At 54.3% G+C, this 6,866-nt stretch overlaps 1 pseudogene; it reads left to right on the forward strand.

Annotated features, from left to right (window-relative positions):
* The first annotated feature begins 1,997 nt into the window (after positions 1-1,997).
* On the forward strand, positions 1,998-4,294 carry LOC103247118 (tubulin beta-8 chain-like; annotated as a pseudogene).
* Positions 4,295-6,866: the final 2,572 nt, after the last annotated feature.

Here is a 6,866-nt window from a genome sequence, read left to right on the forward strand (position 1 = left end):
GAAACGAAGAGGTACAGCCTCATTAAATTTGATTTGGTTTCAATTGTAATTAATTTAATCACATGTGTTCTAGAGTTTGTCCTCAGTCTTCTCCTACTTTAGGCCCACGATCTGTTGAATTTGCTCAGCTCCCTGCTCAACAGCAGGAAATCAGTTTGAATTATTTAAAAACCTCATTGTGGCTGGGAGCGGTGGCTCATGCCTGTAATCCCAGCAATTTGGTAAGCCAAGGTGGGCAGATTGCTTGTTGTCAGGGGTTTGAGACCAGCCCGGCAAACAGAGTGAAGCCCCATCTCTACTAAAGACACAAAAATTAGCTGGGTGTGGTGATTCATGCCTGTAATCGCAGCTATCTGGGAAGCTGAGGCAGGAGAATTGCTTGAACCCAGGAGGCGGAGGTTTCAATGAGCCAAGGAGGTGCACTGCACTCCAGCCTGGGCAACAGAGCAAAACTCTGTCTCAAAATAATAATAAATAAATACATAGGTACTCACAAGGCATCTAGAAGGTTAATACTTATGGTCTGAAAATAGCCACATTTTTTAGCTGGCCACAAATTACAATTGCAGAATATTTGTGGCCATACAAGACATCTTCCACCAAGTCTGAAAACCGTATAAATGTCCTAGGAGTGCAGCATTTTTTTGGTAAGGATTAATATTAATGAGCTAGCTTAGGTCAACGGGTTAACAGTCATTGTTAAAACAAATAGCCCCTGACTTCAGTGAGTACATCTGCACCTTCCAAGTTTAATTATAACTCTTTCTCTTTATAGTTACTTCCAAGCAGAGACACTAACAAAAGACAGTACATTCCTGCTCTTGTTTTCTGAGGATGTCCAACTCTGTCATGAAGTCATTTCTAATAAACTTGCTTCTTTCATTGTGCGGACTCACCTCAAATTTTTTCCTGCACAAGATCTAAGAATCCTACTTTGTGGTCTGTATCAGGACCCTTTTTTCCAGCAACATCTTTCAGCAACACCATGAAGGGACACCAAGACAAGACCCCCACTCCAAGGAAAACAATCCACACAGAATCAATCAGCTGACACCTGCATGCTCTGTGCCTGACATGACCCAAACGGCCAGCAATTTTCCCCTTCTCCAGTTAAACCTGCCCAACATCCAGGTGAGAACTGGCAACTCTAATTTACTCAGCTGCCTTTCTGCAGGAGATTCAAATATTTGCTAATGCTCACTGATACCTTCACTGGTCAGATCGAGGCATTCCCCACTCCATCTTAAAATGTTAACCAGAAGAAATAACTCTTCAGTTTGGGTCATCTAAAAACCTGCAAAGTGACAGTGGCCCATCTTTCACAGCGGGCGTATCCCAACACCTATCCTCAGCTTGAAGAATCCAATACGACCTTCACTCTGCATGGAGACCACGGTCCTCCGAAAGGGGAAAGGGCTAGTCCGACTCTAAAGAAGACTCTAGCTAAATCAGAGGCCTGACTATGTCTAACACCCATAGCTTACTGCAGGTTTGAACTGCTCCAAAGTCAAACTTATAACGAAGCCCTGTCGAGTTAACATACAGAAGGCCTTTCCTAACCACAGGCCTCCTAATAGAGGAAAGCACTCATCAATTACAAAAATATGTCCTCAATCTAGGGCAGGTGCAAGGCACTCTGTGAGTATGGAAACTAGAGTCCTCCCCTCCCACATGGGAGGAAAATTCAGTTTCGGGTCAGCTAGGGATTTAGTCTTAGTAAAGACGTGGGAGGAAGTTCTCCAGCTGAGCAGCTTTCCCCAACGTGGAAGGGACCACAGCAGGGACACCTGAGCTCCCCAACACACGTTCAACGCCAAGGGATGCACAGGTGGGTACACCTGTGTGCAAGTCAAGCTGTTGCTTATTCTAGGAGCCCAATGCGATGGTGGGGGAGGTGGGCACGGGGCTATTTCAGCGTTGGCGGAGGGCGGGCTGGGTCACTGCGCGTCTGCTCCGTCTCCTCGCGTTTCTCCTGCCGCCCTGATCCCGCCTTAGCCATGCGGTAGCTCCTGCTCACGCAGGCCGGGCAGTGCGGGAACCAGATCGGCGCCAAGGTTGGCAGCCGGGGCTCTGAGGGCCCAGCTCGGGCCTGCGGGTGGCCGGGGAAGATGTTGGCAGTGGTGGGGACGGGGGCGGCTCCCAGCCGGGGACGCGGTGGGACTGGGCGGCTGGCGAGGCGGCCGGGGTGGACCCCAGGGACACGGCGGCCTAAGGATGGGGGTGGGGGTAGGAGAGGAGCTGGGGCGCCTCAGCCCTGGCCTGTCCGGCCCCTCCCGTCTCGCAGTTCTGGGAGATGATCTCTGATGAACACGCCATCGACTCCACCGGCACCTATCAAGGGGACATCCATGGGCAGCTGGAGCGCATCGACGTGTACTACAACGAGGCCTGCGGTGAGACCCCCGACCTTCCCCACCGCCCTCCTGGGAACGCGGCCCTCCCCTCGCTCATGCCCTCCCGCCCCTCTCAGGTGGCAGGTACGTGCCCCGCGCTGTGCTGGTGGATCTGGACCCCGGCACCCTGGACTCTGTGCGCTCGGGGCCCTTCGGGCAGATCTTCAGGCCGGACAACTTCATCTTTGGTGAGCTGTGGGCGAGGACTGGGGTGAGGTTCCTCAGCCGCTCAAAATCTAGGAGTGCCCCAAGGTCGTCGCCGTGGGAACTGTAGAGCCAGGGTCCCTGAACACCCTCCTATCATCCCGGTCGCTCCATCTGCCTCCTGAACGGGCTTTGGGAGGAAGGCCTCAAGGTGAAGAGCTACTGACGTCAACTCCCTGCAGGGAGCTGAGCTGGGGCCGTGGCTACTGCCTTCCCTGAAAATGGGCAGGAGCCACCTGCAGTGAGGTCTGTCAGCCTGTTTCAGGTTTGACTCCTGACTTAATTTCTAACAGGGGAGGCTGCTGTCCTGTAACTCTGGGGGAGGGGTTTCATTTGCTCCACCTGCAGGGAGAACCGTGCGCTCACCTCACATGACACTTGGCCCTTTTAGCATTATGGTGACCACTGATGACCGTATACCTGGCCATCGAGTGACTGGCTGTACTGTCTTACAGGTCAGAGTGGGGCCAGAGACAACTGGGCCAGGGGGCACTACACAGAAGGCGCGGAGCTGATGGAGTCAGTGATGGATGTTGTCAGAAAGGAGGCTGAGAGCTGTGACTGCCTGCAGGGTTTCCAGCTGACCCACTCCCTGGGTGGGGGGACGGGGTCTGGGATGGGTACCCTTCTGCTCAGTAAGATCCGGGAGGAGTACTCAGACAGGATCATAAACACATTCAGCATCCTGCCCTCGCCCAGGGTGTCAGACACGGTGGTGGAGCCCTACAACGCCACCCTCTCGGTCCACCAGCTCATAGAAAATGCAGATGAGACCTTCTGTATAGACAACGAAGCGTTATACGACATCTGTTCCAGGACCCTAAAACTGCCCACACCCACCTACGGTGACCTGAACCACCTGGTGTCTGCCACCATGAGTGGAGTCACCACGTGCCTGTGCTTCCCAGGCTAGCTGAATGCTGACCTGCGGAAGCTGGCCGTGAACATGGTCCCATTTCCCCGGCTGCATTTCTTCCTACCTAGCTTTGCCCCTCTGACCAGCCAGGGCAGCCAGCAGTACCCGGCCCTGTCCGTGGCTGAGCTTAACCAGCAGATGTTCGATGCTAGAATATGATGGCTGTGTGCAACCCCCGTCATGGCCACTACCTAACGGTGGCTGCCATTTTCAGGGGTCCCATGCCCATGAGGGAGGTGGATGAACAAATATTCCACCTCAAAAATAAAAATAGCAGGGACTTCGTTGACTGGCTCGCCGACAACGTCAAAACAGCCATCTGTGACATCCCACCCTGGGGGCTAGACATGTCAGCCGCCTTCATTGGGAACAACACGGCCGTCCAGGAACCCTTCAAGCATGTCTCAGAGCAGTTTACAGCAATGTACTAACGCATAGATCTTCCTCCACTGGTACACGGGCGAAGGGATGGATGAGATGGAATTTACCCAGGCCGAGATCAACGTGAACGACCTAGTGTCTGAGTATCAACAGCGTCAGGATGCCACGGCCAAGGAGGAGTTTGAGGAGTATGCTGAGGAGGAGGAGGAGGCCTAGAACTTTCCTTTTCTAGGTAAAGGGGGGAAGCAGTGTGGATTCTTTACTGTGTTCTGACTGCCATGTGTCACTACGCACTTGTTCGTTTGTGTCTTCACCTCTCCTCCTGCTGCATTTCAAAGCATTTTCATAGTATGATTTTGCCTAATAAGCTATTCTTATTACATCTGGCTTCACCTCCAACTTCTTTGGCCCTCCTCCGGCTACTGCTGCCAGGTGCGCATGGTTGTCCTGCAAGGCTGAAGCTGTCTGGTTTATCACACGCCCAGGAACGAGCATTCCAGTGACTCCAGGAGGGGTCGGCATGGGCTGTGGACGTGGCAGGCAGGCTTCACAGGAACTTGGGGATGCCCTGGGCCTTGGGCAGCTGTGTGGTAGAAAACCTGTTCTGAAGGCAAGCCTTGGCTTATCCCATGTTCCAGACTTCTAGGGGACCAGCTGGCCCTCTGTTTCTGGAACCCTAAAAGTGGTCAGTGACTCTGGTGGGCAATGTCCCCAAAGTCCCATCCCAGCATAGAAATGTGGTCAGGCTCTGAACCAGCAATGAAGGGTGGGCAAGCAGGACCCCAGCTGCTCCATCACCATGATGTCCTGGGTGTGTTTGTGTGAGCTCATTCTCTTGAGGTGGGCGTGGGATATCTGGCAGGGACTAGTGGGCAGAAATCAAACCCAGCGTATACTCACATGCACTGACCCCTATGCAGAAGGGGATTAGGTCCTGGGGGCCATAGATGGCAGTTGCTGGGCCTGTGTGCTCGGGGCAGTCTCTCCAGAGGCACAGATGGGGTTTCTGAACAGGACCTGGGGAGACAGGCAGATGCTCACAATGCTGCTTCCCCCAACTGGCAGCCAGTGAGAAAAACGCCCGAGTGGAGGTCTGACCTGCCCCAGTCTGGAGGGCTGATGCTCTCTGGAAAGGTGGCTAATGCGTACTGTCTGCTGTCTCTGTCCCCTACTCCAAAACTTCAGGGCAAAAAGAATCCAAGATTGTCAGGATGAGACTTGTGGGGATAGGTCCTTTAGCCTGGCAAAGTCTCCTCCCCAGGCTTCTTGGGGAGCCTGGGCTTCAAAGCCTGCTTTGGGGAAGCTGTCACATAAGAGATGTGTGTGTGTGTGTGAGCTGGGTGCCGGGCAGCATGCAAGGACAGTGCTCTTCTACCTGGCTCTTGTAGAACTTGTCCATGGCCTGTGTGATGGTCTCTTGGTAATTCCCACCCCCACCCTCACCATACAGATAAGATGAAGCCAGCATGGCCTGGGGGTGGGCCGAGGTATAGGTTCTACCCCAGGTCCCCTGGGCATACCCACCTCCCTCCGACATGTGGGGGAAACAGGTGAGGCCCCTTTTTGTTCTCTGAATGTTGGCAATGGTGTATTGCAGCCAAATGGGAACGGGCAGGCAGGAGAGTGCCTCATCTCGAAAGAAGTGGCTCCTGGAAGCAGCTGGGCGGGGGCAGAGGTCTCCCATACTCCCCACCAACCTGTTCTCGGAGCAGGAAAAGGGGCCTCTGTGACAGCTCTGCTCAGTGGCTCTAACTCTGAGGGGTGTCCTTGCCCAACCCAGGTGCGCACCCATCTGAGACGGCCTTGCATGGACCTGGTTGGGAAGGTTCAGCTGCAGCAACCACTGGAACCTGCCCACACCTAGTGTCTCCACTCACGCGTGGGGCTAGATGTTCCTCCCTCCTGTAGTGGTGCAGCCAGAGTGGCAGAGGGCGCAAGTCAGCGCTGCAGTTCCCACCTGGGTCTGAGTGGCGGTCAGGCTTGGTGCCCATGTATTTCCCAATTACCTGGTTCCATCTGGGGGCTTCATGGACAGGAGTGGTGCTTTTCCAGGCCTCTTTTCCACATGCCAGCTACAGGCCCAGGTTTCCCAAGTTTCTGGAGCCGCTCTTCCAGCCCGGCAAGCGTGGCAGGTTGTAGGGAGGACATCAAGCCTACAGGCAGTGGAACCTGTCTGGGTATGTTCTCTACCCCTGGAGGCCCCTGGTTGTTCACCTCTTTGGGTGAGAGTCGGCTTAGGATCTCAACATTCTTGTAGGACTTCAGAACTGTACAGACAGGGGCCCAGGAGGCAGCAGGGGCTGGGACTGGCAGCTAACCAGTGTAGTGGGGGTTGTAGGGCTCAGTTTGGTCTTGCAGGAAATTCAGGGAGGCTTGGGTTTGCTGAAGCTCTAGACAAGCTCGGGCTTGGATATGGAAACAGCAGGGAGCTGGGGACCTTCTGCATGCTGGAGTCTGAGTAGTTGCACCCTGGTGCACCCACAGGTGTTCCCCACCTGGAGCACAACTGTGGATAGAAGCCAGGAAAGCTGTGGAGGGAAGAGGAGGAGGCAGGAGTCTCAGGGCAGCCCTAGCAGCCAGGCAGGGCCTCTGCAACTGAGAGGCAGATCCAGCCTGTTGGCCACTTAGCAGCTACTTGGTCAGCTGCAGATCACCTGACCTCTGCTCACCAGTAGATGGGGGTTCCAGAATCACTTTCCTTCCAGGACTTCTGAAGCTCGAAGGGGCAGCACACACCACGTGCTGAGAAAGCATGGAACTCAGGCAAGCTTCTCTAAGAGCACCACATCATATTAACATCCGACCTGTACAGGACACCACCAAATCTCCCCATCCCTCATTCCAACTGAAGGAAAAGGAGTCTCTGTCCTAGGGGAGCAAGTACAAGCATATCTATGCAGTGGGCACATGGCCCAGGTTGGGGCAGTGGGTCAGGGAAGCACCAGCAGTTGAGGACCATGTGGAGAACCACT

The sequence above is a fragment of the Chlorocebus sabaeus genome, chromosome 10 (assembly GCF_047675955.1).
Source record: "Chlorocebus sabaeus isolate Y175 chromosome 10, mChlSab1.0.hap1, whole genome shotgun sequence".
NCBI lineage: Eukaryota > Metazoa > Chordata > Mammalia > Primates > Cercopithecidae > Chlorocebus > Chlorocebus sabaeus.